At 44.0% G+C, this 27,758-nt stretch overlaps 1 protein-coding gene across 1 annotated transcript in view; it reads left to right on the top strand.

Moving 5' to 3' along the window:
• The first annotated feature begins 294 nt into the window (after positions 1–294).
• Positions 295–27,758, top strand: part of LOC119978492 (metabotropic glutamate receptor 4-like) — a 1,510,615-nt gene continuing 1,483,151 nt past the window's right edge. The window contains exon 1 of the mRNA XM_038820161.1: positions 295–544. The gene's annotated coding sequence lies outside the window, so the exon portion shown is untranslated. The remainder of the gene's footprint in view (positions 545–27,758) is intronic.

Here is a 27,758-nt window from a genome sequence, read left to right as displayed (position 1 = left end):
TTGAAGGGATTGGTCCACATGAGCACCGTGCCTCGGCGGCTGCAGTCGCTTCAATGTGGAGTGACCGGCTCACACTCCCTGGAATCCCCTGGCTTTCTCTCTCTCTCTCTCTCTCTGTCTCCACACTCACTGAGCTGGATTGGAGCTGAAGACATTCATTACAAGACGTGTCGTGTTGCGTAGAGTATTTATTCAGTTGGGTTCAGTTTCGCTGGGTGTGGAGTAAGGGGGTGTTGTGTGTGTGTGTTTGTGGGGGTGGGGGTGTGTGTGGGGTGGGCGAATGGAAAGGCGTTAGATGTTCCTTGGAGACGGGCTTCCTTTTTCATCAATGGATACTTTTCGGCCGACTTAGAACCCCGGCTCGTTCCAGCATCGTGGGCGCTCCCGGCGCCGCCGGCTCCAGGCAGCAGCCTTGTGGCTTCTCAGCGGCGAAGAGAGGGGGCAGTGGAGAAGCTGAACCTGGGGGCTGCACGGAGGAGCGAGCCGGGGAAGCTCCTCAAGAAGACCGTGCATCGCAAGCTCAGGCTCCAAGCTCGGATTCAAGGTATGATGGACAAACCCCCCCCCCCCCCCCTCCTCCTCCTCCTCTCTCCCCCCCCTCCCCGCACCCTCAGCCAACCCCCCCTTTACACTGGCGTCCTCTTGTTTTGAAACCCAGCAATCCCGCGATCTGAGTTGTCTGTGTGTGTGATGTGTAGAGCGGGCTGCGGCTTTACCCAGCGATCACTGACAGGGAGCTGAGTGTTCAAAATTGCGCACAAACTATTCCAAGCGGGGCGCTCAACACCTGGAGCGGGGGCGCTCGGGTGGTCACATTTCCCAAAATTAAAAGTTCTCAATGCTGCAGGAGTTGCCTCCCAGCAAAATGACTGCTGGGCGCGAAATGGACCCAGCACTCGTCCGGGACAGTTGTGAAGAGCGCCTTTAAGGGAAGAATGCCCCAGTGAATGAAGAGATTTCTACTTCACGTTGCCCACCAGCCACTGTGTGTGTGTGTGTGTGTGTATGCGTGGAGGGGGGGGGGGGGGGGGGGGGGGTTGCGTGTGTGTAGGAGGGTTGTCTATGTTGTGGGGGAGGGTCTTTGAGAGGGAGGGTATATGTGTGTGTGTGTGGGGGGGAAAGGAGAGGGGTGTGGGTATGTGTGTGGGGGTGTATGTGTGTGGGAAGGTGTGTGTGTTTGGGAGATGTGTGGTTGGGGTTGTGTGTGAGGGGGGAGTATATGTGTATGTGTGGGGGGGGGGTATATGTGTGTGTGGGGAGGGATAGTGGGTATATGTGTGGGGGGGGGAAGGGTATAAATGTGTGCATGTGTGTATGTGTGTGTGGGGGTGTTTGTGTGTGTGGAGGGGGATGTGTGTATGGGGTGTGTGTATGAGTGTGTTTGGGGGGGTGTATGAATGTGGGGGTGTATGTGTGTGTGAGGAGGGGGTGTATGTGTGTGGGTATGTATGTGTAGGTGGTATGTGTATGTGGGGGGTATGTGTGTGTATGAGAAGGGGTGTACCGATGGGTGTGTGTGTGTGGGGGGGGGGGTATGTGTGTGTACGGGGATATGTATGTATGGGGGGTATGTGTGTGTGTGAGGAGGGGGTGTATGTGTGTGTGGGGTGTGTGTTTATGGGGGGTATGTGTATGTGGGTTGGGGGGGGGGGTTATGTGTGTGTATCAGAAGGGGTGTACCGGTGTGTGTGTGGGGGGTATATGTGTGTACGGGGATCTGTGAGTATGGGGAGGGGTATGTGCGTGTGTGAGGAGGGGGTGTATGTGTGTGTGGGGTGTGTGTTTATGGGGGGTATGTGTGTGTGGTGTGTGTGCGAGGATATGGGGGTGTATGTGTGTGTGTGTGTGAGGAGGGGGGTATGGTCAGGGGCTGGTTTAGCACAGGGCTAAATCGCTGGCCTTGAAAGCAGACCAAGGCAAGCCAGCCTTGGTTCAATTCCCATACCAGCCTCCCGAACAGGCGCTGGAATGTAGCGATGAGGGGTTTTCACAGTAACTTCATTTGAAGCCTACTTGTGACAATAAGCAATTTTCATTTCATTTCATGTGTGTGGGGAGTATGTGTGTGTGTGTGGAGGGGGGGGGGGGGTATGTGTGTGTGTGGGGGGGGGGTGTGTGTGTGGGGTGTATGTGTGCGTGTGGGGGGTGTATGTGTGTGTGTGTGAGGGGGTATGTGTGTGTGAGGAGGGTATGTATGTGTGTGGGGGCTATGTGTGTGTGGGTGCGTATGAATGTGTGTGTGGGAGGTGTTGGTGTGTGTGGGGGGGTTGTACGAATGTGGATGTCTGTGTGGGGGTATATGAATGTGTGTGTGTGGGGTGGGTATATGAATGTGTGTGTGGGAGGTGTATGTGTGTGTGGGGGGGGGATGTATGAATGTGTGTGTGTGGTTCGGGTGTATAAATATGTGTGTGTGTGGTGGGGGTGTATGAATGTGTGTGTGTGTCGGGGGTATCTGAATGTGTGTGTGTGTGGGAGGTGTTGGTGTGTGGGGGGGGGGGGTGAGTATATTAATGTGTGTGTGAGGAGTGTGGGGGTTGGGTATCTGAAATGTGTGTGGGGGGTGGGTATATGAATGTGTGTGTGGGAGGTGTGTGTGTGGGAAGGATATGAATGTGTGTGTGTGGGGGGTGGGTATATGAATGTGTGTGTGGGAGGTGTGTGTGTGTGGGAAGGATATGAATGTGTGTGTGTGGGGGGTGGGTATCTGAATGTGTGTGTGGGAGGAGTGTGTGTGTGTGGGAGGGATATGAATATGTGTGTGGGGGGTGGGTATATGAATGTGTGTATGGGAGATGTTGGTGTGTGGGGTGGTGTATGAATGTCTGTGTGTGCATGGGGTGGGTATATGAATGTGTGTGTTGGAGGCATTGGTGTGTGTGTGCATGGGATGGGTATATGAATGTGTGTGTTGGAGGCACTGGTGTGTGTGTGGATGGGGTGGGTATATGAATGTGTGTGGGAGGTGTTGGTGTGTGTGTGTGTGTGGGGGGGGTGTATGAATGTGTGTCTGTGGGAGGTGTTGGTGTGTGTGTGGTGGGTGTATGAATGTGTGTGTGTGGGGGGTGTATGAGTGTGTGTGTGCGTGGGGGGTGTATGAATGTGTGTGTGTCGGGGTATATGAATATGCGTGTGCGTGGGGGGTGTATGAATGTGTGTGCGGGGGGGGGGGTATGAAGGTGTGTGTGTGCGTGAGAGGGTATATGAATTAGTGTGTGGGGGGTATATGAATGTGTGTGGGGGTAGTATATGAATGTGTGTGTGTGTGGGGGGGGGTTTATGAATGTGTGTGTGGGGGGTATATGAATGTGTGTGTGTGTGTGTGTGTGGGGGGGGGGGGGTATATGAAGGTCTGTGTGTGTGTATGGTGGGATGCAGTGGGATGGTTGGTTTTTTAAAACAATGACATAATTAGCTGGAGATCCGCGGTGCAAGGGACCCACTGGGATTTACCTTCCTCGGCAGGTCGAGTGGGAGCTGCCTGTTGGTCTTTGCTTTAAGCAATGGCACTCTGCCGCCTCACCGACCTGCCCAGAGAAGGAGCTGGGAGTGAGAAATGTCCCCTCCCCATCCCTACCTGCAGATTGTGCCGGGAATTTGAAAGGCGGTGTGTGGGATGGCGAGCGGGTAGAAGCTGGGCAGCGCTGATCTGTCCATGGTGCTGAAATAATGGACAGGGTCAGACCCTGCCGCCTGTGCTGTACAAGAAGGGACGCCAGGGGTTTAGAACTTTCAATCCTGTTCGGATATACCTAGCGGTGCTCGAAAGGCTCCCTCCTCCCCACACAGCCCGGCAGGCTAGGCGGACGTGTAGGGAGACGATTTTAAGAAGTGTTTTGATTTCAGTGGATTCGAAATTTGCTTCGGAGTGCAACAGAACAGACGTATGTGAGGATTTGAAGGAGCAGAACCATTTAGTTCTCAGTGGATTCAAACGATTCAGTGCTACAACCAATTTTCTGCAGATGCCAATCTTGTGTGCCTTATCATCGTGTTCCCAATGTAAGGTCCAGATTTATTGGCTCCACTGCCCCTGTGTGTAATGAGAGGCAGGAACATCAAGCGGTTAAGCAATTCGTTCGGGCAAATAGGATAAAAATATGCTTTGCAGAGGAATTTGAAAAGATCTGCATGCTATTGCTCATGTGCATTTCTGCTAAGAATCCGAATGGTCTCCAGAGCCCTTTCCCCTTCTCGCCCGTCAAATTACTGACAAGTTATTTTCAAAGCAGCTGGCAATACTTTCCGCACTTTACAGCGGACCTTTCTGCACCAAGTGATTTAAATGTTCAAGATCTGAGGAAAGCCCTCGTGTTTCTTTTCAATTTAAACATTAAACAACGTACACTGACCCAGTCTTTTGGGACAGGGTGGGAATACAAAGCCAAGTCATTTTTCACATAAGAATAACGCGACCAGTGATGTCTATACTTGGGGATGCAAAATGGACCAAATTTATTGTGCTCTGCTGAATCATTCCCTTTCCCCATTTCCAACACCCCTCCCCCCTCCACACACAAATGCCCCAGAGTCTGAATATAACGGACAGAACAGCGGCCAGTCCACATTCGTACCGAAAGTCATCTAATTGCTCTTTCCGACAGGGTCACGGTCACAGTATTTCAACATAGATAGCTTTTATTGGGTTTGATTTAATAGTGGTGTGAATTTATTAGGTACAGCGAACAGCAATTTGCCAGTCTTGTTCAGGATAATACACTTAAGAAGGTTTCTTCAGATGGATTTACTGTGCAGGCCGATATTGTCTCAGCACATTGATACTTAACCTTTTCTGGCGGTGTATGTATCTCGCCCAGGTTAAAACAGGAGTGGCCAAGCGATGAATGATAGCAGCCTATTAGTAAACCATTTCTATCCAATATTATTCGATTATTTAAAGAGAACAATCGGAGTTTCAAAGAACAAAGAAAAGTACAGCACAGGAACAGGCCCCTCGGCCCTCCAAGCCGGTGCGGACCATGCTGCCCGTCTAAACTAAAATTGTCTACACTTCCTGGGTCCGTATCCCTCTATTCCCATCCTATTCATGTATTTGTCAAGATGCCCCTTAAATGTCACTATCGTCCCTGCTTCCACCACCTCCTCCGGCAGTGAGTTCCAGGCACCCACTACCCTCTGTGTAAAAAAACTTGCCTCGTACATCTTATCTAAACCTTGCCCCTCGCACCTTAAACCTATGCCCTCTAGTAATTGACCCCTCTACCCTGGGGAAAAGCATCTGACTATCCACTCTGTCTATGCCCCTCATAATTTTGTAGACCTCTATCAGGTCGCCCCTCAACCTCTGTCGTTCCAGTGAGATGCCAACTGCAGCATTTAATTGCTGGGGCTATCAGCACAGTAGTTGTTTGCTTTTAAAGTTACCATTACTTAGCCGCAGACACCTTGCACAATAGTAGGCATTCCCTTTAAAACAAAATGCTGGTTGTCGGTTGACAGTGTTGGGCATGGTTAGGCCTTTCTCTTTGAACAATGTGATCTCCTACCTTTGCATTTGAATCTGTTTTCAGGCAGTTTGTTTTGGTGTGCCTTCAACAAATGATGTGTGATGGTACAGTGGTGCTGTCACTGGACTAGTGGTCCAGAAGCCCAGGCTATTCCCCAGGGGAATTTGGTTCAAATCCCACATTTGTATCTTGGGGAATTTGAATTCAATTTAGAAATGAGAAAACTAGTCTTAGTAATGGCGCCATGTGTTGATTGTGGTTAAAAACCCAATTTATGCCCTTCTGGTGAAGGAAATCAGCTACTCTTAGCTTGGCTGGCCTACTTGTGACTCCAGGCTCCATATGGCAAAGTGGCTGACACTTAACAGTTCCCTGAAATTGCCAATTTTGTTCACGAGCAGTTAGGGAGGGGCATGCCTCTGATGCCCACAATAAAAACAAGGCTGGGGAGAGTGCATCTTGCAGACAACAGTATTCACTGTTGGATTGTCTGTGCAATCCAGTTTTCTGTGCCATGATGTGCCCCACATTTCTGGCTGTGTCTTCTCATCCTGGTTTCTTCAGAAATGCATACCTTAAATGAAACGGCTTTCTCATAGCGCTGGATTGTCAGAAGACAAAATCATGGCTCCTTTTCGTGGCACGAGTATGGGTGAGTGAGTGGGTAAATGTGTAGGCGTGTAAGTAGGTAGGTGGGTAGGGTAAATTTACAGGTGTGTAGGGTGGTAAGTGGGTAGGCTGGCAGCAGGGTGAGGTGGGTAGCTGAGCAAGCGCACATGTGAGTCAGATATAGTTGGGTCAGGAGGGGTTGTGCGGCCGGGGCTGTTTGGATCGAGGTGTGGGGAGTGGTTGGGATCAGTGGGGCAGTGAGATGTTGGGGGGGGGGGGGGTAATCAGAGGGTGGGGGCCAGTCAGGTAGATTGGAGGGTATCAGCAGGGGGAGTTAGTTTTTCAGAGTTAGTCAGGTCAGGTTGGGGAAGTTGGGTGTTGCTCGGTTTGGTTTGGGGGGTGGAGCCAGGGGCTCAGTGGGGTGTTAGGTGGTGAGGGTTAGTCTGGATGGATCAGAGGAATCAGCTGTTGGGGGCTGATCAGGACACGTCGGGGTGTTAGGTGTTGGGGTTGGGCAGGTCCTGCTGATTCTGTCAAACCTTTCCTGGATAACTATCTAGGTATGTATTTTAGAACTGTCCAAAGTTTCTGACTCTAATTCAGAGTTGGAAACATTTTCAGAGGGTCCTGGGGAATAGAACAATTGCTCATCTTAAGTTCAAACTTCCCAGATAGTTCTCACAGAGTTAGTACGTTGGGACCTCTGAGGGGTCCCAAAGCACCTCTTACATTTGGTCTCCTTTGATCAGGAGACAAGAAGATCCGGGACAGTAACTGATCACTTTTAGGATATGACTGAGTAAAAACCTGATCACTGCTGACTCAAAAAACAGGCTTTGAGCCAGTCTTCAATCAGATCAGAAGGCCAATACTTGAAGATGTTTTTCGTTCCAGGTGGGATTGCAATAAAAAAGGAATGTTGAAGTGTCTATATTAGAGAAGCTTCCGTGTTAGAGTACAGTTTTGTATCAGAGTTGTTTTAATTTTCGGTTCCGCAGACAGTCAGTCACCAATTGCACCTAAATTTGTGCCAGTTTTGTGAAGTGCTTTTCCCTTGTGTTCTACTCAACTCTTTATCATATTACCTAACTCATAATTAAACTTGAAACAGTAGCATTGGGCAGCATTTTAGAACATTGGTTTTGCAATTTTTGCTTTTAAAATATTCTGTGATATATTTAAGTGTGGCAACTTGGAGCCGTTTGATTAACACAGCTGAAAATGGGCGAGAAAATTAAGTATTTCAACTCACAGTGTGATTCCCACACTTGTGATTAATTCCATTTTAAATGACAGAAAATGACTTTTAGAAAATACACAGAACTATTTGTTAATTAAATGGGGATGCAACAGTCAGTTTCTTCGTAATTTATGAAAGAAAATCTAAACTGCTTGAAATATATATATATATATTAAAGTCATCGCTACCGCCCTCCACACAAAAAATAGTTCAATTTTAAAGGCCCCTTGAAGGTATGTACATGAGTGGAATGAACACTCACAATGTCGATTAATTTGTCCTGCGGTGTTGTCAGTTTTGTAGGTAGAACTGATCTCGATCGAGATACACCTCGATCAAAGATTTCATGGGGGCATTTGATGATTATCAGGGTGGCATGACGGCACAGTGGTTAGCACTGCTGCCTCATAGCACCAGGTGTCCGGGCTCAGTTCCAGCCTTGGGTGACTTTGTGGAATTTGCATGTTCTCCCCATTTCTGCATGGGTTTTCTCCGGGTGCTCAGTTTCCTGCCACAGTCCAAAGGTGTGCTAGTTAGGTGGATTGGCCATGCTAAATTGCCCCTTAGTTTCTGAGGATGTGGAGCTTGGGTGGGGTTATGGGAATAGGGCGGGGGATGACCCTAGGTCGGGTGCTCTTTCAGAGGGTCAGTGCAGACCTGATGTGCTGAGTGGCCTCCTGCTGTCCTGTAGGGATTCTATGGTAAGAATCCAACTAACTATTACTTGAATAGAAACAGTGTGCATGGGTAAGGTGAAACGTCAGGGGAAAGATACAACGTCATAATGCTTGTCTAGAGAACCAGTGCAGACACGATGGGTGAAATGGCTTCCTTCTGCGGCATAATAATTCTGTTATCCTAGACTGTTTTTAAAAAAAATTGACATTGATAAATGTGCACTTGATATAGTTCACACAAAATTCTATGATCTTTTTTACTTGTTTTGCTATCGGTTTTGGTAGAATGTGGCAACAAAGAATGCAACCGAATGAAAACTCCAGACCATGGTCTATGTCTAAAAGAAAGTTGCAGAAATAAAAGTTAGAGACAGGTCAAACTGAGTATAAAAATAGGGAGAATTAAGAAAGGGAGGAGCTTACAGGGGAACATGAGCAGAGCAAAACGTCTTTATTTAAATCTGTTTAAAATGCTTTACCAGTAGCATGATATTCATAAACCTAATTTTCAAATATTTTTAATGTAACATTGAGGAACTTTTTCCATTTACTCAATCTATAAAAATGGCTGGTTCAGGGAAAACAGAATTTCTTGGGTCCATTTCTTGGGGGAGGCAATGGCACAGTGATATTGCCACTGGACTAATAATCCAGAAACCCAGGCTAATGCTTTGGGGACCCAGACTCAAATCCCACCACGATAGATGCTGAAATTTCAAATTTCAATAAAAATCTGGATTTGAAAGTCTAAAGATGACCATGAAACCATTGTCAATTGCTGTATTAACTCATTTGGTTCACTAATGCCCTTAAGGAAAGGAGATCTGTTGTCCTTACCCTACGTATGAAATGCCAGCAGAGATGCGCAATAAATGCTCACATCCTGTGAACAAATAAAATAAACTGTAGCAGTCTTAGGGCTAAACGATTATATATTTATAATTTTCTTGTGCAATTGAATAACGTCAATAGTCAATGCTTTTTCTTTTCAGGACGGATATCTCAATAAAGCTAATGCAATTCAAGATATCATTAGGTTGTCAATCAAAGGCATGTAAATTGAATTGATGTACAGATCATTCATAATTTACCTGAGTGTGGAAGCAGACTCAAGAGTCTGAATGGCTGTACCCAGTTCCTGAGTCCCATCTGGCACTTTGTGGTACTGGGAGAACCTTGATAATTTTTTGATGCAGCGTTAGACTGGTCTTTGCAACATGAGATTATTTTGAGTTTTAACAATTTATGCCAGTCCAATCTTTTCCATGGAGACAATATCAACAAAGCTAACTTCTCAGAAGTTTTTTTTTAACAAATGTTTTCAGCAAGAAATAACACATTTTGCTGTTTAATGTCAAAGTTTGAGGATCATGATAAAGCATTGCATTCAAGTCGTACTTCTCACAGAGAATATAGCTATTGATTTCTGAACACCTGTCGGTACAAGAGCATTACATTGTACAATATCCGAACACATCAGTAATTGTTCTTTTTGAGATGATCTATTTACCCTTTTTTAAGACCTTTCTTTCACCACCACAAAAAGTAATAGCAAAGAACTAGTGTTTTTCTGTAATTACCATATTTAGCATGAATCCAGATTCAAGTGGGCAAAGGGAGGTGAGATGGACAGTATTAACGTTTTACTCACCATAGACAAATCAATCCTTATGGCTATTGTTTTCCCTGTTTATACTAACTTTAGGGAAAATATAGACCTGAGTGTAGTGTGAGAAATTTTGATTTACACTCAGTCCTACTTTTTGTTGCTAAAACATAATGAATAGTTAAATAGGGGTAACATGAGAAACAATGGATACTGCAAAGGCTATGGGCCCTGACAATATTCCAGCAATAGTACTGAAAACCTGTGCTCCAGAACTTGCCGTACCCCTAGCCAAGCTGTTCCAGTACAGCTACAACACTGGCATCCTGGCATCTACCCAGCAATGTGGAAAATTGCCCATGCATACCCTGTACACAAGAAGGAGGATAAATTCAACCTGGCCAATTACCGCTCCACCACTTGATCATCAGTAGTGATGGAAGGGTCATCAACAGATCTATCAAGTGGCACTTACTCAGCAATTACCTGCTCACAGATGCTCATTTTGGGTTCTACCAAGGTCCCTCAGATCCTGACCTCATTACAGCCTTTGCTCAAACATGGATAAAACAGCTGAAAGCCAGAGGTGAGGCGAGAGTGACTGCCCTTGAAATCAAGGCAGCATTTGATCGAGTATGGCACCAAGGAGCCCGAGCAAAACTGAAGTCCAATGGGAATCGGGATAATTTTCCCACTGGTTGTAGTCATACCTGGCACAAAGGAAGATAGTTGTGGTTGTTGGAGGTTAATCACCTCAGCTCCACGACATCACTGCTGGAGTTCCTCAGGGTATCATCCTAGACCCGACCATCTTTGGCTGCTTCATTAATGACCTTCCTTGCACTATAAGGTCAGAAGTGGGGACGTTCACAGGTGGCTGCACAATATTTGCAACTCCTCAAAACTGGAACAGTCCATGTCCAAATGCAGCAGGACCTGGACAATATCCAGACTTGGGCTGACAAGTGGTAAGTTACATTCGCGCCACATAAATGCCAGGCAATAACCATCTCTAATAAGAGACGATATAACAATAACCCCATGACATTCAATGGCATTTATATCACTGAATCCCCCACTATCAACGTCCTGGGGGTCAGCATTCACCAGAAACTGAACTGGACTAGCCCTATATATACTGTGGTTAATAGAACAGGTCAAAGACTATAAATCCTGCGGTGAGTAACGCAGCACATGACTACCCAAAGCCTGTCCACTATGTACAAGGCTCAAGTCAGGAATATGATGGAATACTCCCCATATGCCTCGATGAATGCAGCTCCAACAACACTCAAGAAGCTCAACATCAACCAGGACAAAGCAGCCTGTTTGATTGCTACCCCTTTCCACAAACATTCACTCCCTCCAGCACTGACACAGAGTACTGCTTTGTGTACCATCTACAAAATGCACTGCAGGAATTCACCAAGGTTCTTTAGGCAGCACTTTCCAAACCTACGACAACTTCCACCTAGAAGGAGAACAGTGGCAGTTACCTGGGAACACCAACACTTGGAGGCTTCCTTCCAAGTCATTCACCACCCTAACCTGCAAGTATATCGCTTTCCTTCACCGTCATTGGGTCAAAATCCTGGCCCTCCCCCCCCCCCCCCCCCAAATAGCACTGTGGGTGTACATATGCCTTAGGGACTGCAGTGGTTCAAGAAGGCAACTTACCACCACCACCTCAAGGGCAACTAGGGATAGGCAATAAATGCTGGCCTAAGCCAGAGACACCCACATCCCATGAATAAAACAATTATATTGAACTGTGCAACACTCGGGGAAGTTTTAGTTTCCAGGTGCTACTGAGAGTAAAACATGGACAAGCTCTGTTATATCAGATCTCCACTTCTTTACTTTTCCAGAAATTTCCAGGCGTTCCTTGCATATGACCTACAGGACCATGGAAAAAATGGACATGCAGCTGGAAGGGACTATTCCCAACTCTTCTGCTTTACGTCATATGTTTGTGTGGTAAAAGCATGGCTTTATACATTTGTCTGACCCAGATCCATCCAAGGGTTGGGCCTGTACTAGGATGCAAGTGAGCTATGGAAATTATGTGGCCCAGCAAATTCAAGTGCTCTTAAACTCCAGATAGGCCTAGTATACTTGAGTGCACCATGACAGTCCAATGGCCAGGCAAAGGTAGGTGTGGTAGGGTGGAATGATATTGGGGTATACTCAGTGGAACAGGAGTTCTCAAATGTTTTGCTTTTGCAGCCACACTCCCATATACAAATTCGAGGGCCAGCTTGAGACACAACACAAGTATTTTTTCTGCATAAAACGTAGTTATATAATTAAACATATATATTTATTGTTATTTTTGTTTTACTTAGAACTTTATTGCTAACTTCCAGTCTTTCCTCTTCCTGGACTGAGACTCCCTCTGTCTCTGTCTCTATCTCTCTCCGTCTCTCTCTGTCTCTTCTCCACATGTTAACTGATCAGAGACATCTCATATCATTATACTTCCAATTTCAGATTCTTCCTACCTGAAGCGAGATTTGTTTTGTAAAGCTGCATACACTGGGTTAGATTCTCCGATTCCCCATCTGTGTGTTTCTCAGCGGCATGCCGCTCACTGGTGGTGGGATTCTATACTCTCGACGCTTGCCAATGGGATTTCCCATTGAAGCCACCCCATGCCACTGGGAAACCCGCGGGGCTGTGCTGCCGCCGATAAAAATGAATAACAACTGCCGGAGAATTCTGTCATTATTTACGATACCAGACAGAATATTAATTCCCATTGGTACAACATACAGTAGCTTAACAGTAATTTTCTTATGCATGTAACTTCACTCATGGAATTAGAAAATCATAACGTCAAATATAGAATCATATAGAATATTAATTATTTGGTTTATTTCAATTCAATTGTGCAGCAATTTTAACAAGCCCTGTTTTGACCCATATTTTTCCACTCAAATGTCACATGCATATAATAACTCCAAAGCCATATCAACACTTTTCCAATAATAATAATCTTTTATTATTGTCACAAGCAGGCTTACATTAACATTGCAGTGAAGTTATTGTGAAAATCCCCTAGCCACCACACTCCGGCGCCTGTTCGGGTAAGCTGAGGGAGAATTCAGAATCTCCAATTCAACTAACAACACGTCTTTTGGGACTTGTGGGAGGAAACCAGAGTGCCTGGAGGAAACCCACACAGACACGGGGAAAATGTGAAAATTCTGCGCACACAGTGATCCAAGCCGGGAATCGAACCTAGGACCCTGGTGCTGTGAAGCCACAGTGCTAACCACTATACTACTGTGCCATCCACAGTAGCACAGGGCTTTCATGCAATGACAGTAACCTTCCAGCACAAACTTAGCCCTTGCCAGCTGCTGCTCTACAAATTACATATAAATTAAACACTTACACACAAGGACAAGATTTGTGCAGTACAGCTGTTTATTGATAATGTACTACCAAAGAAATGGTTTGGTCTTTGGAAATGAGTTTTAAGCTTATAATCGATAGAAATAAAATTAAATTTATAGGTCCCAGTCTATATTACCCCTATATCTCACTGATGGTAACAATGCATGAACTTAATTCGTTTTCCCCAAGATTCCTCCAGCTTTTGGAATTGGTTCTTCTGAAACAACATCACAAACATTCTCATTTAAATCCCCACGTTGTATCCATTCTCTGCCTCTGCACCTCTGCACCATTCGGTCGCCCTTTGTCATCCATTTCCCCCATTTGCTCTTAGTGCAGTCTGGTTGCCCAGTGCACCATGCAGGGCCAGCTCCTCTCTTTTTGCATTCCCAACATATAGTTTGCAGAAATAGAAATCCCAAATATTAATGTGTGGACAATAGCTCCCAATGCTGCCTTACCTATCTGAGTCAGGAGCAGGAATGAGGTGCTGTGTTGTACTGATTTCTTCATTTTAATGGCTTGCCTGATCATGCATTCTGATTCCTAAACCAAAGAGAAACACATCAATGTCATTGAATACACTCTTACACAAATCTCCCCTAAATTTTATAATGGCACCACTATAAGCTTTCGATTCCAAAATGCATTTGTGCAGTTTTAAGAATCTTGCCTTGATTGCAGTACTCCAAAGCTCTATAAATAATGCATAATACTTATTGGAAGTAACATTAGTTTTAATCATTTTCATGAAATCCGGTTAAATAAATAAAACAAAATGCTATTGCTCCTAAGAATACAAGAAAGGATATAATATTTGAACTGTAACTTTCAGGAATTGTCACCTGCCAACATTTAACTGCAAGAATAATGTTAAGGCTATCATAGCTCACCATTATTGAAGAGTAAATTCAATGGCAACTTTTGTTGGCACATGCATGGCTAAACATGGAAATCAGGATGTTGCTCTCCGAGTTTGTCCCGTGCTCCTCCAGAAGTTGCCCCACACTAATACCACACAGAGAGAACTGACATTGAAATACATAGAACAGCATGACGTTAGAGTGCTGATTCACTAGACACCCACTAAAACATACCAGAAAAGGTTAAGGCTTTTTATCATTCAAGTGTAAATGAATTTTAATGGTATGGTAAGTTTTAATTACTGCCAAACAACTTCTTGAGCACTGAAAATTTACCTTTAAAAGTATGGAGTTTCATTTCTTCAGATTATAATTATAGTTGAAGATCTACAGGATGATAGAATCACAGAACAGCTACAGCACAGAACAGTTTACTTCCTTGCTAATCTCCTGCCTTCTCCCTGTGGCTCTGCAAATGTTTCCGTTATGGCTAATGATACATTCCCCCTTTATTTTGGTGAATCTTATCTGCATCCTCTCTAATGCCTTTACATCCTTCCTACAGTGTGGTGCCCAGAACCAGCATAATATTCCAGTTGAGTCTGAACCAGTGTTTTTTTTACAGATTCATATAACTTCCTTACTTTTGTACTCCTATCCCTATTGATGAACCTCAGAATTCTGGATGCTTTATTAATCACTTTTACAACCTGTCATTACCACTGTCTATGGATTTATGCACATGTACAGCCAAGTTACTCTGCTCGTCCACCCCCTTTAGAACTGTACACTTTGTTTTATATTGGCTCGCTACATTCTGCCAATTACAATTGAATCACTTCACACTTCTCTGCACAAAACATCATCTGCCACTTGTCCACTCATTCCGCCAACCTGTCTTATGTCCTTTTGAAGTGCTATGTTATCCTCTTCATGGTTTATAATATTTCCACTTTTGTATCATCCACAAATGTTGAATTTGTGCCCTGTACACCAAGGTTTAATCATTAATATATATTAGAAAGAGCAGGCCCGAACACCAAATCCTGGGGAACTGCACAGCAAACCTTCCCCCAGTCTAAAAAAACATCTGTTCCTGTCACTCAGCTAATTTCATATCCTTGTTGTTACGGTCCCTTTTATTCCATGAGCTCTAACTTTGCTCATTGTTCTGAGTGACATTTTATAAGATGGCTTTTGGGAGTCCACACACATAAGATTAACATTATCTTCATCAACCCTCCCTGTTGACTCCTCAAAACACTCAAGCAAGTTAAGTACCAATTTATGCTGGCTTTTCTTGGATAACCTGCATTTTCCAAATGACTATTAATGTTGTCCGAAATTATCATTTTTAAGCTTCCCCACCACTGAGGCTCAACTGACTAACTTGTGGGTTGAATCTTTACTCCAGAGACTTAAGCATAAAATCTGGGTTGACACTCCAGTGGAGTACTGGCGGAGCACTGCACTGTCTTTCATTATAGAAATGTTACAATATGGCCATTCAGCCACTGTGTCTGTGCTGGCTCTCCGAATGAGCAATTCACTGAGTGCCTTTCACCCTATAACCCCGCACATTCATCTTTTTCGATAATAGTCTAATTCCTATTGAAAATTTTGATTGTGCCTTCTTCCACCACACTCTCAGGCAGTGCACTCCAGATGTAACCATTCTCTGCATGAAAAAGATTTTTTTCATATTGTTCTTTCTTTTTTTACTGATTACCTTAAATCTGTGCCCTCTCTTTCTTGATCCTTTGATGAGTGGAAGCAGTGGACGGGATTTTCCGGTCTCCAGCCGTGTGTTTCTCGGTGGCATGCCGTTCGCTGGCAGTGGGGTTCTATATTTCCACTGCTCGTTAATGGATTTCCTGTTGTAACCACCAGGTACTGCTGGAAGTGTCACGGATGTGGGTGTGCTGCAGGCAGGAAAATGAATCTCAACGACCGGAGATACCCGCCAGTTTATCCCCATCTACTCTGTCCACTCCTCGTGATTTGGACTACCTCTAACAAATATTCTCTCAGTGTTCTTTTCTTCAAGGAAAACAGACTTAACTTCTCCAATCAATCTTTCTAACTAAAGTTCCTCTTCTCTGGAACCATTCTCGGGAACCCTCTCTCTCCCATTCCATCACGTACTTCCTAAAGTGTGGCACCCAGAATTGGGCACAATACTATTGTCTAGCCTAGAATACTGTCTGCATAACTATTCTCTCAGCCTGCCCTGCCACCTATGCACATATACACCCAGAGAATTCTGCGCACCTCCTTTAGAGCAGTAATCTTTATTTTATATTGCCTCTTCGTGGTCTTCCTATCAAAATTAATCACTTCACATTTCTCCGCATTGAACTTCATTTACCACCTCTCCAACAATTACACTAATTTGTCTATGTTCTTTGAAGTTCTACACTATCCTCCTCACAATTCATAATGCTTCCAAGTTTCATATCATTCACAAATTATGAAATTGCCCTCTGGACACCAAGGCCTAGGTCATTAATATATATCAGGAAAAGCAAGGCTGGCAACACTAACGCCTGGGGTACTTCACTACAAACCTTCCTCCAACCTGAACAACATTAATTAACCACTACTGTCAGCCAATTTCATATATTTTTTATTCCATGAGCTGTTCCTTTGCTCAGAATCCTGTTGTGTGGCATTCTATCAAATGTATTTTGGAAGTCTATGTACTCCACATCAGGAGCATTGCCTTCATCACCCTTTTCTACTACCTATTTAGCCAGTCAGTTCACCTCAATCTTTCCCTGATTTCTTCTCAGGTGTGAATAAGAGTTATCCAGGCACCATTTTGAAGAATAACCAAGGTACTTTCCCAGTTTCTTGGACAATATTTATCTCTCATCCAAGTTCATAAAAAACAGATTATCGCTTCATTATTTGTGGATCCTATCTTTTTAAAAAATTTAAAGTGCCCATTCATTTTATTCCAATTAAGGGCAATTTTAGTGTGGTCAATCCAATATCCTACAAATCTTTGGGTTGTGGGGGTGAGACCCACGCAGACACGGGGAGAATGTGCAAACTCCAGTGACCCAAGCTGAGATCAAACCCGGGTCCTCGGCACCATGAGGCAGCAGTGCTAACCACTGCGCCACCGTGCCGCCTTTGTGGGTCCTATCTTTGCACAAATTGGGCACTGTATTTCTGACATTGCTACAGTGACTACACTTCATTCGCTATAAAATACTTTGGAACATCCTGAAGTTGTGAAATGTGCTATTTGTCTCTTCCTTTTAGTCTGTTGATCCACTGGATCAGTAAATTAACTCTTATTGGTTAAATGGGTAGTGCAGATTATAAAACTGCGACATATTTTTAATGCTATGAAGGAAGATAGCTCTTCTATAATTGTACATCTGTAATTCAATAGAAAAGCTGAGAGTGGATTGCTCTGGTGTAGGATTCAGATTTGTGGAGTTAGTTTATATTGTTTATATTAGTTAATATTGATCCTAAACCCAGTCTTACTTCCCGGGTTTCAAATTGGTCCAAGCCTGTAATCGTTATGATACTATTATGATCCCAGACCAGACCGCAATGGACAGAAACTCCAGGTGGCTCTGGAATACTTCCTGGAAAGAGATGTCTGGATATTCCACTTGGAGAAAGAAAAGTCTTCTGAGATTGCTTGAAAGAAACAAACCTGACCCCCTGTCAGAATAATGCCGAATCTCCAGCTGTATTTCTTCAGAAAAAAACTCTCAGCTTACTTTCCAGCCACAAACTAAAACTGAACATCAACACTTGGCTGCTTCAACCCCTGGCTCCTCCCTTGAACAACATCATCTTGCTACACTTAACACAATGTCTCTAATTAACTGCTCCACAGGAAACAATCTTAATATGAATAAAAGTCCTTTAGCCCAAACTTTTATGATGCTTTAATTGCACCCCTGGCTCTCCAAAACACCTGGTTGTCTTGAAAACCAGGATTTTTAAAAGCACGACTGCAGCAGTCATACACAAACTAAGCCAAGGTTTTAACCCTTACTGCACAAAATGCATATAATACAATATATCTGAAATGTCTACATGCATCACAGAGCCTTAATGCATCTGAGATGGCACTTGGGAGAATGTTACCTATTTAAACCATTCCGGTGCAATCTGTTTTTATTAACCAAATTCATCTTCACAAGAGAGTGGAAACCTTTTATAATGCTAAGGTTGGTGAGGAAAGGCACCCACACTTGCCCTTTAAAACTGCTTATAGTAGATGTTAGATAACAAGATATTTTTATCAGATTCCATAGGCAGTATTATCCCATCTGGGACTAAGTCCCATGGTGAGAGTGGGAAATATGGAATGTTTCCCGCTGTGGAAGCTATGGGAAACTATGCAATATCTTCTGGCCTCAACTTCATTAATTATGTACCCAGGCATTTTTCAGTCTTCCCTGGTGGTGCGGGTTTGATGACATGGGTTCCGCCATCATATCTGGGTGCCATATCGAAAAGGAACCTTACAACATTGACCCATTGTTGAAGAAAGGGGTTAGACCTCCAGAAGAAGAATCTCCAGGAACACTCTGTGGCTGGAAGATGGACTCTTCCATGACACTGAATATAGAAAATCCACCTGTAGATAACCCCCCTCCCCCCCTCCAACTACTACTGCCGTCTTCCTGGGTCCAAGATTGTTGGTGGCCTCCATCCCAGACTCTGGAGGCTGCCCTAGGCATTGTTCAGATAAATCCCAACTTCTGCACATTACATTGTCCTGATTCGACATGTGTTCCTTCTGACATTGCGGAGAATAAGGAGTTGGGGGGTTGGGGTGGGATGATTCCGGTTGACCCTTCATCTGCATCCCATAACGTGATGCAAATCAGTTCCAGTGGGGTGTACCGATCTGCAGTGACGGGCACCAGCAGAAGATCCCGCTGGATATTTACGCTGATGTGAAACTGGTTTATTGAGTCCCATTGAATTCATTGAACCGGTTGAGTTGGGAGAATTCCACCAGATGTGTTTTTTGCAAGATGTCAGGAATGAACACTCAACTCATACCCCAGCCTTCTCATTTATGAGACTCCACAATGAAACACCAAGGGTTCACGTCAGCATTTCCAGGGGTAAATCTTCAGAGACTCCACTTCTTGGAGAGTCTTGTTTCAGTGGAACAAAAATCAGAGAATTGTGCCCAGTGCTTCCGATAGTCTGGTCATTAATTTTAGTGAAAAATGTAAGCAGCATAAACCAGCTATGTTGCTATCCACCTTAACATTATATGATGTATGCCCTCTTTGTTTCAGATCTCTGAAAATGTTGCTCTCTTTTCTGTTGTTGGTTGCTTTCAACAAGTATTATTAATGCTTAAACTGGTGGCCAGTCCTGCTGAAATTTCACGGCTGTACAGGAATCTTTCTATTATAACAGTTGCAGTTATATAGCCTTCCAGAATGTACTTTTAATTCCATAATTCAAGTATTTTTAATGAGGAATAAACCCTAATGGCAGAATCAATATATTTAACAGGTTTCTTTCAGTTTAGTCACTGTGCTCTTTTTCGAACACCTTGTTATTCCTCCGGGCCAAGGCCTTCAATACACTCCTTTGGTCTTCTTATCCTGATAGAATCACCAGGCTTTTTAAAATCAACCTTACCACCACTGTGTCACTAGTTCCTGATTGAGCTTACCCTATCCAATCTTGCTGCCGTGCTGCATTATGGTCTTTGACTCGACTAAGTTTCTCCATTTAAATAACACATGATGATTTTTCAAAATCCAATTTAGTTTGATGCACAGAATGTTAGTTATAGATGTTGCTGTAGGATCAATGTTTGTGTATGAATCCTTCACCATGGTCTATTTCTTATACACAACTCAGTCCTTCAGAGTAACTTTTATCCATAAGATCTTGGCAGAAGAATATGATTGTACCCAGATGGTCAGAATATGTAAGTGAAGCCTAGAGGACCATATAAAAGGAATAGGAAGCAGCTGAGGAATATTTACAACAATAATGAGCAATGGGATGAAAGAAATTGATTTTACTCACCGTTAACTTGAATCGAGGGAAAACCATTGGACTTTTATTGGTCACAAACGAGTTGTATTTTTATATATTAAGGGAAATCATCCCTGCATCAGTGTGGTATTTCTATTTCTGTGAATTCTATAATTATAGCCTCTCTTGTCAAAATTGCCAATCTGTGTCAGACTTGAAGGTAGGTTTATGCTGAATACTCACATTGAATGGGGATTTGATTGGGCACCCCAAGTTCATTTCGCTTAAAATCAATTCTCAATCTAAAATATTAATCATGAACCTTTAACCATCTTAAGTCTAAATCTATTATTACATCATTAGAATATTGAAAGGATTTAAATTCAGAACTCTTAACTTCAATTGTATGGTAATTTTTATTCTTTCTTCCCTTTCAAATAAGAATAAGGCTGATATTGTGTCATCATTACCAAATTAGTATTCGCGCATTGAACCATGTATCTCAGTTGTAAATTATCTACTTACATTGCGTGCATGCATAATATCAAAGTACACATTGTTCTATTTGGTAATATGATAAAATCAACATTAGTTATTTTTCCTTCCCGCATCCAATCTCAAAACATATTTGACATAGATTATCATAGAATTTACAGTGCAGAAGGAGGCCATTCGGCCCATCGAGTCTGCACCGGCTCTTGGAAAGAGCACCCTACCCAAGGTTAACACCTCCACTCAATCCCATAACCCAGTAACCCCACCCAACACTAAGGGCAATTTTGTACACTAAGGGCAATTTATCATGGCCAATCCACCTAACCTGCACATCTTTGGACTGTGGGATGAAACCGGAGCACCCGGAGGAAACCCACGCACACACGGGGAGGATGTGCAGACTCCACACAGACAGTGACCCAAGTAGGAATTGAACCTGGGACCCTGGAGCTGTGAAGCAATTGTGCTAGCCACAATGCTACCGTGCTGCCCTTATGTGCTATAATACACCATGGACATAGACATATTGCTGTGCCGTGCCTAATTTATGTGTCAGATGAAGAGACCAGGTAGCTTCCATCGGTCAAATTGGAAAATCAGTAGTTGAGACACCTGAAGCAGATTGCAGGCAAGGCTTAATAGTTGGCTCAAGCACAAGCTGATCAAATTCAAGAACATGACGGCAGTCTGCTTTTATAGTGATGGGTAAAGTCAATAGAAGGGAGGACAATAGGTGCAGTGTCGAGGAGGTGGTATATTGTGAGGAAAAAAATGAATTGAATTTCACATTCATATGTAAAGAAAACAGCATTGCACATTCCAAAACTTTTCACGGTCATTGATTCGTAGTTCTATACTTTTGTGATTGTTCACAAACATCTAACTCCTAATGTCCTTAACTGTATAAAACATTGGTTATGCCAAAGCTGGAATATTGAGTGCAGTTCCGTTACAGGAAGGATGTGATAGCACTGGAAAGGGTGCAGAGGAGATTTACCAGGATGTTACAGGGCTGGAGAGTGTTAACTATGAAGGGAGATTGGATAGGCTTGGATTGTTTTCCTTGGAGCACAGGAGACTGAGTGTGGGGGGGGGGGGGGGGGGGGGGGGGGGGGGGGGGCGGGGGGGGAGGACATGATTGAGATATATAAAATTATAAAGGGTACAGATAGAGTAGACAGGAACAAATGTTTCCCCTAGGTGGAGGGGGTCAATGACCAGGGGGCAGAGATTTAAGGTGAGAGACAGGAGGTTTAGAGGGGATGTGAGGAAAAACCTTTTTAACCAGAATGTGGTGGGAGTTTGGAATTCGCTGCCTGAAAAGGTGGAGGAGGCCCTCATAACATTTTGTTTTTTTTTTTATAAATTTAGATTACCCAATTATTTTTTACAATTAAGGGGCAATTTAGCGTGGCCAATCCACCTACTCTGCACATTTTTGGGTTGTGGGGGCAAAACCCACGCAGACACGGGGAGAATGTGCAAACTCCACACGGACAGTGACCCAGAGCCGGGATCGAACCTGGGACCTCAGCGCCGTGATGCGGTTGTGCTAACCACTAGGCCACTGTGCTGCCCACCCCTCATAACATTTACGAAGTATTTAGATGTCCACTTGCGATCCCAGGGCATACAAGGCTATGGGCTTGAAAAAGGGATTAGAATGGTTAAGTGGTTGTTTTTGACTGGTGCAGACGTGATGGGCTGAAGGGCCTTTATTGTGCTGTATGATTCTATGGCTCTAAGGTCAGATCAACAATTTTGCTTTTCCCTTTCCCTAAACATACAAACATTTTCCATGACCCATTGCTTGGTGTCATTGCCAGCAGGTGTACTGAGTAGCATTTTCTCGAAACTGAGTCCAAATTCAAATGTTGGAGACTGTGATTAATGTTTGGGGTTTCACTGCTCTGCTATTGTGTTGATTAGATTATCCCTTTAATTTCCAGGTGCATATTTTACAAATATACATTTATATTCAATATTGTAGTTGTATTTTAAAAAGAAACCCAAAATTTGACTAGCTTCCATCACTTAAAACACAGTACTGGTAAATCCTATTTTTACAAAATGGGTCGGGGCTAAGTTCATTGCATTAAAAAGGATTTCCCTTCAAACCAGTATTGCTTCCACGCGAGGGAATGTTTCAGCCTAATCGACCAAAGTAAATCCAAAATGCCACTCATCCCAAACTGGCAGGCCTGATGTAAAACCAGTATTTCTCAAATACAAAGGGGATTGTCTCTGTCTCTTTTGGAAGGTTCCCTTCAGATAGTCGAGCGTTCTTGGAAAGGTGTCAGCATTATGACTCTTTGCTGCAGAACTGACCAGCCCAGAGCTGTCATGGTTAAACCTGCAGTTTCTGGGAAGAAGCAGACTGGCATATGTACTGCAGTGCCGACTGAGTTTAAAGACAATCAATAACCGATATAAATCGACCCACTACAGAAAGGAGACAAACAACCACAATCCAGTTATACAATGAATCTAAATGACTATGTCTTGAGTGGCGCCCAACATTCATCCAGCTGCCATTACAAGCCTCCAAGCCTCTAGTAAACTCGACAATTCCAGTAAATTGGAATTATGTAAATTCGGGATTTATCTGCACCATTTATCTTTCATACTTTTGCTCAAGTAACGTCACTGGGAAATAAAAGCATAAAGGGTTAACAATTCTTTTTGAAAGATTTAACCGACTAGTGTCCATGACATTGCTCAAGGTAGATTGGAGGATATGCTCTTTTGTGTTAAGTGCAATGGTTTGCTATTAGCATTGTTCCGAGGACTAAAAATGAAATCAAACTTGGTTGGCTTTTTCTGTTCTTCTGAGCAGGCAGCAAGGACACCCACCTAAGACTGGCAGGATCCTTTTGTACACATGCAGGGTGCATCCTGGCCATCTGCACTTGAACTCCAGCCTGAACAGGGATTCTCCTTCTGCTTTCTCACCCACACTAACCTGCGACAGATGGAGGGTTGGTCCACTAGAAAGGGCTGAGGAGGTATTTCCCTTTTTGTGTTGTATTGGGTCAGGTGGGTTTGGAATGCTGCTCTAGGCCCCCTGAGGGAGAGCTCAGGCTTAACCTCCTCGGAAAGGCCCTCTCTCCCCAAGCCTTCTCTTCACCCTTAAACACTCGCGAACCCTTCCGTCAGTGGACTGTGCGATACCCTGCCCCTTCCCATCAGCGAGAAGTGAGCCAGCAGCACAGTAATGAGATTTTAAAATCACCTGGGCCAGATTTCTGTGTCAGTAGGTGCGTTTCCAACTCACCTCTCCACCCACTCAAAATCTGCCCGTAGCTAAAGTTAGAGCTATTATGTGCAAAGCATAGCTTGGGTATCCAGCCCAATTATGTGTTGGTTTTTTTGTTCTCTACACATCTTAGTTTGTTTTTTAGTACAATGAAGAAATTGGTTAGTTAGATATTATGCCCCAATCTGGTCTCTTGAATAATAGTTTATACTTAGTGAGTTATTTAAAAATAATAAATGATAACTCCAGGGGCAAAAGCAGCACCACTAATTTAAAAAAAAAGTCATTGACTCTCTTTCCTGAAACCAGTCTGCGTTTCTTTGCACTCATCAGAAAATACATTTCCCTCCTTAAATGACATTAAGAATTTCCACCTGTGGATTGAGATTTTCAACTTGTTCAATGGACATCAGTCATAACTTACAGAGTGACTGAGAACATTCTTTTTTTTTAACCCACCCCCAGTGAAAATAGTGAATATGGCTGGTGTAATGCAGCCAGGACAATCATTCTTTATTCAGCCATCTGTGAATCATTTGTGAATCTTTCGTTCTCTATCCGCTTCTTTTATTGTATGAGAGAAATAGGAGGCTATGTTGCGACCCTCCTCTTGTGTTTGATTGTTTGCGAATAAACTGCTCCTCAGAGTTAACCCCATCTTGAGTTTTCTGTGGGGTCATTAATTGAAATTGGATCACACCAAAATTTAGAGGTCGGGGAAACCCCCAACCCTCAGCTTATCAATCTGATAATCAAAATCGAATCGTCTTTTTGTTTATGGATGGATGGTGAAAGGGAAATCAGAGCTGTTTAAGACTTTTAGAGGGATCCCTGTGGCTGGTCCCCTATTCCCCTATTACGGGTCCGGGGGTGGCAGGTCGGGTCACTCCGTAATTGAGGGTGGGGGGCACAGAGGCAATCTGGAGGTGGGGGGCTGCAGTGTGGTGGGGGAGGGGGGGGGGGGGAAGGGATGATTTGTGGTGGGAGAGGCAATGTCAGGGCTGAGTTTGACCTCGTTGACGGAACACCCGCTCAAGTTGGCAGGCCGATAGCGGGATTCTCTGGGAATCCCCTGTATTCTGGGGCTGGATTAGCACAGTGGGCTAAACAGCTGGCTTGTAATGCAGAACAAGGCCAGCAGCGTGGGTTCAATTCCCGTACTGGCCTCCCCGAATAGGCGCAGGAATGTGGCGACTAGGGGCTTTTCACAGTAACTTCATTGAAGTCTACGTGTGACAATAAGTGATTATTATTATTATTCTACGCCATGCATAAATTATCATGGTGTGGAACACTGTATTGTATCCCACTTTGCAACCCCAAGGTGATTGTAAAACTGGGGCGGTACGATGGCACAGTGGTTAGCACCGCTGCCTCGCAGTGCCAGGGACCCGGGCTCAGTTCCGGCCTTGGGTCACTGTCTGTGTGGAGTTTATACATTCTCCCTGTGCCTGTGTGGGATTCCTCCCACAGTCCAAAGATGTATGGGGTAGGTGGATTGGCCATGCTAAATTGTCCCTTGGTGTCTAGGGATGTGAAGGTTATGTTTTAGGGTTGCAGGGATAAGGTGGGACTTGGATCGGTGCTGACTCGTTGGGCCAAATGGCCTCCTTCTGCATTGCAGGGATTCTATGACGTGAGAGCCCAGTCTTTAAATGGAGAATCCAGCTTATATATTTGTAATCTATATATATTAATCCTCATGGCTAATTTATTAAAATAATGACAAAGACTTTACGATGACTGAAACCATGTATAGCTGTGACTTTCAATCAAAAATGGACTTTTTGGCATTAAAAAAGTTCACATATTGTTACCTCTGAAGCGATTCTAATGAGCCCTTGAGCCACAGAAACCAAATTAAAAGGGAACATTACAAAGGGCATCTACATTTCGTAAGCCAGGGCTGGCCAATGGAGACTACTAGTCTGCGAGGACAAAGGAGCCTGCAACCTATTTTGAAACTCTTAATGGTTGATACATTAACAATTTCAAGAATCTAGACAAAGGGAATATATATCCTTTGTCAAAGCCAAAGTGGAGAGACAAGAATCACATGACGCCCAACACATACTCCCATAGCTGGGCGAATCAGTAACACTCTCCGTCAGTCTGTCATTTTCCATTTAGCAATCAGCTGCCAGAACAATGGTCCGGTCCTGGTGAATGTCATCGACACTGTTTTTACTGTGACTTCTGAACTTCAATTCTAACGTCAACAATAAATCCATTGACAAAGTTATTTCTACTGGGAAAGCGCATTATCCAGCAACAACTTTCAACCTGCCGACATCTGTGAAATAAAACAAAATTGGACTTTGATTCTGGACTCATGTGAAGCAATAATTATTTATTCAGTGGTCTTTTCCCTATAAATTTATATTTCCGTATCCCCCTCCTTTTATTGTATGAGTGAAAAAGGAGGCTACATTGTGATTCCACTCTCATGTTTGACTGCGTGCGAATCAACTACCCCTCAGAGTTTACCCTCAAGCTTGCTGTGGAGTTATTAATAAAAATTATAAGCCACCAGTTTAAAGAGGGCAATTAAAATCAAAACACAGTTCTGTTTATGGATGGGCGGTGAGAAGGAAAATCAGGTTTGTTTAAATTAAATAACATCATAGAACCATAGAATCCCTACAATGCAGAAAGAGGCCATTTGGCCCATCGAGCCTGCACCGACCCTTTGAAAGAGCTCCTTACCTAGGCCTATTCCCCACCCTATCCCTCTACCCCACCTAACCTGCATATGTTTGGACACTAAGGGACAATTTTAGTATGGTCGATCCACCTAACCTGCACATCTTTGGACTGTGGGAGGAAACCGGAGCAACCAAAGGAAACACACGCAGATGCTGGTGGAAAGTGCAAACTCCACAGTCACCCAAGGCTATAATTGAACTCGGGTCCCTGATGCTCTAAGGCAGCAGTGCTAACCACTGTGCCACCGTTCCACCTTTTATTTGTTAAACCTGACAATCAGTCATTAACATGCGTCCCTTCATGGGTTTTATCCTGTGTCTCCATATTCTGGTTTACACTTAAGCAGCTCTTTAAACTTATATTTCGAAGTTTTGACAGCTTGTACTTCTTTAACAGCCTCTCTCTATCACTACATTTCAAAGGTAAAGGGGCTCACCTCCTGCACACTCTCTTTTCAACTTAATTCATTGACACACAGGACCAGGCTTGTGTCTTTTCATTGCACTGCTTTGATGTCTTGAATTTCATCCGTATGTTTCTCTTGCCCCCGTAGAATGGCACTGCATCAAAAAATGAATAGGATTCGTCAGGCAGAATTTTCAGAAACCTTTGTGGCTCATTGATTAGATTTCATCAGGCATATAGCTCCAAGTTGCTTCATTTGGTTGAATTGCTTATCTTACGAATTATTGCAATTTGTAGTTGCAATTAGATTCCATATGTCATTTTCCTTAAAATGGGTACTACGTTAGATTATTTTTGATGTATGGGTCCTCCCAAGCATTCAGTGACTTCCTCATAATTACCTTCAGAGCTTCAACATGTTTCTTTCATAGACTCATATCACTTTGGGAAAGATAACATTCACCTCTGAAGATTTAGGGGGCGAGTGTAGTCGGAACGGCCCCTCGACTTGGTGGTAGACGTGTTCCAGAGAACACAAAACCAGCTACAAGAGCGCCCTTTGACGAGGTTGAATGTCAGAAAGAAGGTTTCTGCAAACCATACTTCAGGCAAGTTCTTAAGCCTTTCCTTTCTGAGTTTGATAACCTGCTTTTCTTTAGGCTTTTCAGTGACATGGGGCATCTCCTTCAGAATCTCGTACCTTGTTTTAAGACTTCTCCAGTCGCTATTTAATACTGAGATGTTTTGTGTATTGATCAGGGCCTTTCCTGTACCTCTATTAACCTTGTTAGTGTCACAGGCAGTGTCAGGTTGGCACTACCAAGGGGCCTGGCAAGAAAGGGGATGGGGATGAAGTGGGTAGGGCATCAATGGTCAGGGCATGAGGGGGGGGATTTGTCAACCCCAGAGTTGGGTGTTGCTCACCTGTGAGGAGGGCTACTGGGACCAGCGATTCAAGGGTGGGCATGAGTGGATACCCATTGGGAGGGCTCTGATGTCCCAATGCCAGTGATCACTGGGGGTGGGGAGTGGGGGGTTGGTGCCGGTGA

This window comes from Scyliorhinus canicula, chromosome 15, assembly GCF_902713615.1.
Source record: "Scyliorhinus canicula chromosome 15, sScyCan1.1, whole genome shotgun sequence".
Classification (NCBI taxonomy): Eukaryota; Metazoa; Chordata; class Chondrichthyes; order Carcharhiniformes; family Scyliorhinidae; genus Scyliorhinus; species Scyliorhinus canicula.
This window is presented reverse-complemented; position numbering and strand designations above follow the sequence as displayed.